Source organism: Citrus clementina, unplaced genomic scaffold (genome assembly GCF_000493195.1).
Source record: "Citrus clementina cultivar Clemenules unplaced genomic scaffold, Citrus_clementina_v1.0 scaffold_6, whole genome shotgun sequence".
In the NCBI taxonomy this organism is placed as follows: domain Eukaryota; kingdom Viridiplantae; phylum Streptophyta; class Magnoliopsida; order Sapindales; family Rutaceae; genus Citrus; species Citrus x clementina.
In genome coordinates, this window is record NW_006262139.1 from 18,265,390 (window position 1) to 18,274,943 (window position 9,554).

Below are 9,554 nucleotides of genomic sequence, written 5' to 3' on the forward strand. Positions count from 1 at the left end.
CAAACTCTATAAATATTAAGCATTTAAGATTTGTTATGTTTGGATTTTTTTATTATTTAACCAACATCCTCTTTAGAAATGTTATTGTGTTTTTATTTTTTGACTTATTTAAATTTTTAGTATTGTGTGTTTCATGGAATACTCTTTTCTTCATGAGTTAAACAATGATAAAGATAGTTGGATGATAAGGGTTAGGCTTTGTAAGATGTGGGAGTCTATTAATACTAAGAAAAATAGAGAGTTGATTAGTGTGAACATAATTTTTATTGATGAAAATGTTGTGTACACTTAACTATATACATTAATATATATTTTTAATGTTAACAAAAAAATAATTAACTTTTATAAATAATATTAATTTTATAAGACTGCATCATTTTTTAAAAAAATAATTTATATTTTTTTATCAATTTCATCAAGTATATACAAAGTAATAAAAAAAAAAGGGTTTCTTAAGAGTTTTTAAGGGGCGTAAGCAGCTCCATTCTCGTCTCTAGAACTCACGTTTGTGTGTCTTGGGCCAATAACTAAACTTGGGTTTCAAAATTCCAAGTGGCCCCGTCTTCGTACAAATTTCAAAACATCAACTTCTACCAAAAGTAAAAATGAGGAAACAATAATAACAAATCAATAGAAGCAAAGATTTGAAAGTTAGGGTTAGAAGCCTCTATAAAAGTATTACAAGATTAATTTAAGTTATTTTTTAATTATTAAATAATTAAAAATATTAGATAAGGTCTAAGGAAATTAGATAGTGCTTTAGAAGATTAATGCACACACTATAAAGAGGATTTCAGCTGTATAATTTAATTGTAAATATAAATTATCATATTTGATATAATATTTTAGTAATAATCTAGTATTAAAAACAAAATTTGAAAGAACCGACAGATCGTATTTATTGTTTTCACTGGTTAAATTAGAAAGAGTACATTGCCATAAAATAAAAACATGAGAAGCTATTCCTCATGCTGTCAAATCATCTCATTCTGTACATTTGTCTTCTTCAATACATTGTTGATGGAAATGACTAACCTTCCTTTTTTGTTTTCTTAAGCAACAAACAAACACAAACGGTACAATCGAATGTACATTTTCTCATGCACAAATCCAATATGTTGTACGGAAATTGAAATAGAGTGCTTAATATTCAAAATTCAATGATTTTGGTTGCACGTACGGAAACAAAATCATAAAAAAAAAATTGTCTTTACAAAATTATTTTTGATAATATTTTTAAAACAGTATGTTAGTGGGAAATTGTCTTTACAAAATTATGACGAAGAAGAGGGAGAGTAAGGACATGACCAATTATGAAATCTGTCGCGAAATAACTTCGAAATAAATATGATGCACAAACACCTGCCAATTTTTGATAATATTTTTAAAAATATATGTTAGTGAGAATTGCTTCTCTATTTCATTTTTTTTTTTTTTTGGCCTCCATAATATTAAATGAACAGATGAGGCTCAAAACCAAATAAAAACACAAAAGAGAAGAATAAATAAAAAGGCAGTGGATAAACATGTTGATGAGTTGCCAAGAAACAACAACACGTAGAATCTTGAATGCTGTCCATGCCCGCAAGTAAAGTAACAATTATTATCAAATTAAGCACATAACGTGTACTTCAAATCAAATTGAATTGGGCATTAAGAACAAATCCCATCGTGACGTCGGATAATTAAATAATCACATAATCCAACCAAATCAAACGTTCTTGAAGAGTCGTGGCAGATTATTGTTCGACGTATGCCTGAATTGGCCCTGCCAAACAAAAGTTTGGGGGTCGTATTTTTAATTATAAAGTTGAAAACGAAAGATTGAATTATCAGTTGTTGGTTGTTATAAATTCAAAAGCCTAACATTAAGAATTAAGAGAGGTTATTTATTACATAGCCAACTCCGAGTGACGTCCAACTAATGTATTCTTGGGGTATATCATATTAAACCGTTTGGACCCCATTTGGTAGTTAAAAAAAAAATTAAAAAAAAAAGATTTGGTAGTGCACGGACTATGTGGCATGAAATCCATTAGATACCATAGCCAATGTAAAAATTTTGATCGAGTGCGCGATATGGTGCGTGACAAATTATGATTAGGTTGCTTTGTGTACAACGTCATACACTCGATCAATCCTTATCAATGTGATAAAACTCATTAATTTAGCATATCTTTTTAAAGAGTAATGATATAACTACAAACTCTTATACAAACATATCTCGTACAAATATATCTTGTACAAACATATATGTAGGGATGTTAAAAATTCCCACGGGGACGGGTACTCTCGGGGATAATTTCATACCTAATTTCTTATTCGGGGAAGGGACGAGAAATATTTTTTACTCAATTTCTTATTCGGGGAGGGGACGGGGATGAGGTGGAATCCCCATCCCCTACCCATTTCCGCATTTTAATTTTTAATTTTATTTTTATTTTTTAAAGTTACTAGTAAATAAATAATAAAATTTAAATTATAAAATTATAATTATTGGTAAAAATAACAAATATCAAAATATTTATATTATTAAACTTTTAGGCCTAATTAACTAATTAAAGTCCTAAATTTTTATTTAATACATTAAAAAAACCGGGTAAATTCTATTAGCCCAAAAAATTTGTTTTAATTTTAATATTCATTAAATGTTTTAAACTTAAATCTATTTTTTATTTATTTTTAGATGTTATAATTGCCCACATCGAATCACAATTTTAATATCTAATTTAATCTAATCTAATCTAATCTAATCTAATATTTGCTCTTGATTTGCTCCGACTTAACTATTGTGCTGTAAAGGGAATAATCCACATTTATAAAGTACCCACGCCACCATTGAAAAAGTTAATTTTGAATCTAAATTCGATTTTATTTGTAACAATTTTGTATTAGACTATTAATTTATTCACGATAGTTTGTAAAAGAAGTTTGTATCCCTTACATGCTGCGTTACTTACTAATTTAATGTATGTGACTTTTGTAATGGATATTAATGTAAGATATATTTCAAACTTTACTTTTATTTGAATTTTTTATTTTAATATGATTAACTCAAAATTGAAAATATAAAATGTATTAATTATTCGGGGATTGGGGACCCTTGGGGATCCCCTGTTATTATTCGGGGAGAGGATGAAGATTCTCCCAAGTAATTCTGACGGGGACGGGGACATATGCAAAATATCGGGGATGAGTACGGGGAGATTGGTTCCCTCCCCTCCCCATTGCCATCCCTACATGTATGGTATGATAAAATTGGTTGAATTAAATATCTCTTGGCCCACATGATTTATTTATATTATTTTATATTTTCATTTAACCAATAAATTAATACCACATCAATTTGTATAAGAGTTTGTGGTTGTATCATCACTCATTTTTAAATAGTGATTGTTTAAGTAGTGATTTTATTAGTAGAGTTTTTATAAAAAAAATTAATTATTTAATTTTTAGTAAGAACTTTTATTAAACATTATAAAATTATTTAAGTAGACAACCATCTAAAGTTAGATTGTGAAAGAAATGAAATAAGAATTAAAAATAAATAATGGATATTTTAGACAATATAACCTTTTAAAAAAACTATCTGACTTCTAGTTTTAAAATTTTAAAATTTAAACTTTTTATTAAAAGTGATAAAATAACTTGTTGTACCATAGCTGCGGGCTATATAGATATCCCATTTCAAAATTCCTTAGAATTCAACTAATCATTTGTTATGAAATTAAAAAAAAAAATAGAAGAGAAAGTTTCAAGAAAAATTATTTTGTTCTGCATAATTTTTTTAAATCCACCGTTTCTTAAGTGACAAACAATCGTAGAGGAGGATTGTGTATTTGAAATTTGATTCCCTTTTACATATTGTCATTGTGTATTTATAATACCAAAAAGTTTGAGCGCCCATTATTTCTTAAAAAAAAAAAACAAAAATTTGTGCTCCTATTGTATATTTTCTTATTACTTTAACGTTCAATTATTATCATGCATGTATTTTGTCTTGAACGCCAAATTTTTATTTATGTAGGATAAAATTAAAAGCATTAACAACAAAAAATTAAGAGTAAATGGTCAGTTGATTGGTAGTGAATAAATAAATAAAAATTAAATCTTATGATACACTATTATAAATACATATGATAAAATATCTTTAAAAATTTAATAAAATTAAAATTAAGAGAGGATCCTATTATGATAAATTAATACATAAAAATTAAAGAGGTGTTAATTAGAAACGGAAAAAATAAAAAACTGGAGAAAATTTCAAGGTGGTGTATGATGTGAATAAAATAATAATAATAATAATAATAAGAGTCAATAAACTTTACAATGGCTACCTCCCTTCGCTTTAGGCTCTAGCCATAACTCTTTTTAATTTTCGAAAAATGGTTTGCTTAACTGCAATAAAATGAGAAACCAAAACAAAAGAGTGGTTTTAAGTTTTAACTCAATATAAAATAAATGGCGAAAAATGTTGCATCCCATTCCTATCCACATATCCACAACCGCCTCGTAAGTATCAAAGCCAAAAGTGTGTCAGAGTAGCAGAGATTGGATAAAGTACAGTGGCTCACCGCACTTTAAGGGCCTGTTTGATACCGTTTTACAAGTCATATTTTCGTTTTCATTTTTATAATACACACATAAAACATGTTTGGTGGATTTTTTTCACAAAACAAATTACAAAACACAAAATCTGGATTCATTATTATAACTATACAACTGAAAACAAGTTAAACATATTCTCCAAATTTTACAAACTAAACCTAAAAATAAATTAAAAAACAACAAAAAAATCGTGACCCTACAGCCCTCACTTTTCTCTTCACTGCAGCCCTCACTCTCAATCTAGTTCACTGCAGCTCCCTCTTTCCCCTCAATTTTCTCAATCCAGTTGCAGCAAATCTCTCTCTTGGTCGCTCTTGGTGTGCTAGCCACTGCCGCTGCTCTTTCTCCGCCGTAACCGCTGCTGCTCCGACTCTGTCCAGCTGCTGCTACTCGGACTCCGTCCAGCTGCTGCTACTTCGTCTTTGCTCTCTTGGATCTGCACTTGCTCTCTCGGATCTTCATCTACTGCTACTTCATTGTCACTTGCCGGTAATTATATAACCCACGAGCTGGAAGCCTAATTTTGCCTGATAAATTTACATTACTGTTTGTGATTAAATCATGTGTGGGGCTGTTGTGTCCTTCCCTGGGAAAGCAAATTCATGCCCATGTGTGTAAATTTGGGCTGAAGTCGCATTCCATAACAGAGAATGCACTTCTAGATTTGTATGGAAAATGTGATGAGCTAATTGAGGCACACAAAGTGTTCGAGGAAATGACTGATAGAGATATAGTTGCTTGGAATAATCTTATTTCTGGGAATGCTAGATTGGGTCAAATGAAGAAAGCAAGAATGCTATTTGATAAGATGCCTTATACGACTATTGTCTCATGGACTGCAATGATTTTGGGGTATGCACATATAGGGAGCTATGCTGAAGCACTGGATGTATTTCGGCAAATGCAAATAGTGGGTATTGAACCTGATGAGATAAGTATCGTACCTATTTTGCCAGCTTGTGCACAACTAGGATCTCTTGAGCTAGGGGAATGGATTCATATGTATTGTGATAAAAATCACTTGTTGCGGAGGACTGTTATTTGCAATGCTCTCATCGAAATGTACATAAAATGTGGTTGCATCAATCAAGCAAGTCAGCTGTTTGATCAGATGGTAAAGAGAGATGTTGTTTCATGGAGTACCATGATTGGAGGGCTTGCAAATCATGGCAAAGCTCACAAAGCAATTCATCTATTTCACGAAATGCAGAGATGGAATTGCAGCTTTTATGTGGCATGATTACATACTTAATGCATAATTTGTATCATGTAGTTTTTTTATAATTATTTTGTTTAAATCATGTGTTATAATATATATCTTAATTATATAGTGTAAAAACAATGACAATGTCAAATTCTTTTTAATTAATGTTAATTCTTAAACTTTATTATCATGTAATTTTTTTTATATTAAATTTGGGTTAAATTATTTTGTTGTATTTGTGTGTATTAGCTAAATAATTATTTTATGACTATAAATATAATGTAAATGATTAGTAAAAACTGTTTTTGAAAAAAGTATTACCAAACGCATATTTTTTGTTTTTATCATTTTCAACTGTGTCTACCAAACGCATATTATTGTTTTCAATTTTAAAATATAAGATACAAAAAATAATACCAAACACATATTTAAATTCAAAATACAGTAACTGTAAAATACCATTTTCATTTTCATTTTTATTCTCAGAAAATATAAATTCAAAAACAATACCAAACAGGCCCTAAAGATTCACAGTCCATACAAACAAAAATCTCCGCTTAGATTTTCTTTCATTCCTTTGCTTTTGCTGTTATAATCTAAAGACTCTTAAAAGAAGAAACCGCATCAAAAAAAAAAAAAAAAAACAATAACTCATGTTTATGTTCGGTGGAGCAGAAGCATGGGCGGCGGAGTTGGAGGCGGGGGAAGCGGCGGCATGTTAAGAACTGTCGGCAGGGCAGTCACCACGACAAGAACCGGCGTCATGAATCTTCAAGAACCCATTTCATCGTCATCTTCAAGTACTAGTACTACTACTTCAACAACTTCACCTACTGCTGCTAATTCGAGGCCTGCCCACCAGAACAGAAATGGTGGTAACCAACTCTCTTTATCTGCTGCTGCTGCTTTGACGGCGTCGCCGTTTGTTTCTCATAATGTTCCGGTTCCTGCCCATTATGGGGTGCCCAGTTGGAGTTCCTTTGGTGTCGGTGGTGATGGTGGTTCTTCTTGTTGTTATGAGTATGAGTGGGTGTCTGTCGATGGATGTGAGAAGATTTTGATAAGTCTCATGGGTTTCTTGTTGATGACTTTACTCTTGGCCCTGTTCCTTCTCTTGAGGAAGTTAACACAGCAGTTTCTGCTCTTCAACAGTAAGAATTTTTTTTCCCTTCATTTATTTACATGTTTAGGTGTTCATAATTGTGTAACACAATGAAATTAATCTGTTGTTTCTTTGGTTCTTCGTGGAAAATATGCTTTCTTCTTTTTGATTATTGAATAATATGTTGTTTAATGATATAATTGTTCGCCTTCATATCTTTACTGTTTATGGGATTCTTGAAATTACTAGTCTGTATTGATGCTGCAAATCGGTAAATGATTGCTGCTTCTGTGTCTGAAATGGATTGGGGTTTGCTTGGAGTGTTATTTTTGACTTTTGTGGCTGTCTCGGTTGTGTTGTTTAAGGCTATGTTGACAGATTGTGCCACCTGTCTCGGTCTTTCTATTTGGTAAAATTAATGGGGTGTTGTTGATTAAGTATATTTTTAAAGTCTTGTACAAACTGAATAGTCATTAATTTATTGGTCGAATGAAAATATAAAATAATAAAAATAAATTATATGAATTAAGTGATATTTAATTCAACTAATCTTATCATGTTTAATTAATTTATATAAAATTAATTTGAACAAAAGTTTGTGACTGTATCATTACTCTTAATCTTATAATCAATAACTTTAACATGAAAAATGATGGGGACCACAAAGTTACGTATTGAATGTAACTTTGACTTTCGCTTTTGGAAAATTTCAAGCAGATGAAGATTATAGTTCAGTTACAAGATTTATTGACAGATATGTTTTGATTGATTTCTCACAACCTGATGCAGTTCTATTCTTTCCATTAATGGATTGCGTTCCCTTGGTCAATTCCAATCCATTTGATCTCAGTTGAATATTTGTTAAGTTCTAATTTCATAATGGTGGTGAATGGGGTTGCAATTGCTTAAACTTTGTACTTGTACAACTCTATTGGTGCATGGGATTACCAAGTCAGTATTATTTGTGATTACTGCCCTTGGTACTTGTTTTTTTAGTATTACCCACCTCGAACAAAACCTATATACCCGACTAGTTATTCATTTGATTCAAAAGATGCTTATCATCTAAAGCTCTTTCTGCTTCACTATCTTTAAATGCTACAAATTATCAACTTGCATCAGCAGGAAAAAAAGAAAAAAATAATAATACTTCAAATTTATGCTAACTTCTAATTATTTTGATTTTATAGGGTTTTTGACCCTGCTTCATGCCCTGGACTTGTGAGGGATAAGTTTGCCTCCAATTCGGACAGGGATACAGAGTTGGATTGGATAGAGCCCTCTCTGTGTCTTAGTAATTCAAGAATGTTGCAGCCTTATCCAGCTGACAGAGTTTATGATGCTTTTCATTTGTTGCAGACTGAGCCATCAATTCAGGTGCCTTTACTGCTGACCTTGACTAAAAGATCTAATGGTATGGAAATTCAATTTAAAATATTAACTCAAAGCAATTGTTTAGGGTGGCTAAGTGCAAATGTTCGATAGAGACTGCACATATAGATAGGATAATGTGAGCAGTACAATTGCTTTAATCACCAGATTAGAACAGAAATAGAACCATGCTCATGTTTAAGAGCAAGGATTAACTTTCTATAATCAATTTTGTGGTCATAGAATTTGACATCTTTATATATATATGTTTTTTTTCCCGCTTTTCCAGAGAATGGTCATTTCATTATCTTCTGATAAAGCTGTTTGGAATGCTGTTTTGAACAATGAAGCGGTACAGGAACTGAAGGAGTCATTCAATGCAGGTTGGTAGAAAGTTAAATAAAGATACTTAATTTAAATTTTCTGATTTATATATTTGTTATACTATTACAAAAGGGTGTTGTCCGTATTTCCTTGACCACAGTCTCGTTGTTATGTCATTCCCCTTAAATTAGGGGCTTGTTTTCGGGATTTGGGTTGTCTGTTTTGCTTTTAGATTTCCTTGCCAAGTATTGGCCTGGTAAAAGAAATGATTTTCGGTACATAGATGATAGTTGTCTCATATTGCTTGGTTGCTGTGGAAATAGTTTTCTACTCGATAAGTCTGAAACACCAAGCAACTAAAACTACAATTGCAATCTGGACTATGAGTACCATCTCTTTCATGACCCGCAAACACTCTGAATGATCCTTACAGAGCATATTGATATGCTTGGAAATTTGAGGCTCTTCAAATTACAGGATCAGATAGTCAGCCTGTACCTACTTGGAGTTTTTACCTTTTGGCTGTATATGATGGAAAATCCTCTGTTTATTTCTGAAGAAAATTATTGCTATGTCATCCAGTTGCGAGACTAGCAGAATTATACTACATTGGAAAGTGGGAACAACCAGGCACATCAGCTGCTTCTGTTTTCGCTTGTTCATCTTTTTGATCCTGAGGGGTTGGTTTGACAGACCAGTTGGATTCTACCAAGAGGTCAGGTCAAAACCCCATGGGACCGCCTACATTACATGGGACGTTTTTATCCTCTAGTTTCAATTTTTTGAAGAAAAAAGCGCCTTATGATTTGTTCTGATGTTTGAGCATCACAATACACTACAATGGCCAGATAGTTTGGTGTTTCAGTTGCTAGTATATATATAAAACTGAGACTTGAGGAGGTGAAGTGGTATTACTATTTCTCATCTTTATATATTCTCTATTTT

The 9,554-nt window shown here is 31.5% G+C and overlaps 1 long non-coding RNA gene across 2 annotated transcripts; it reads left to right on the top strand.

Moving 5' to 3' along the window:
• The first annotated feature begins 6,309 nt into the window (after window positions 1-6,309).
• LOC18038494 lies at window positions 6,310-9,554 on the top strand. Of its 2 annotated transcripts, none has more exons than XR_002904807.1 (4): window positions 6,310-6,963; window positions 8,105-8,291; window positions 8,575-8,668; window positions 9,192-9,554. It is a non-coding gene; the product is annotated as an uncharacterized LOC18038494 (long non-coding RNA). The 2 variants fall into 2 exon arrangements; XR_002904808.1 differs by having other exon boundaries at window positions 8,105-8,328; window positions 9,192-9,506.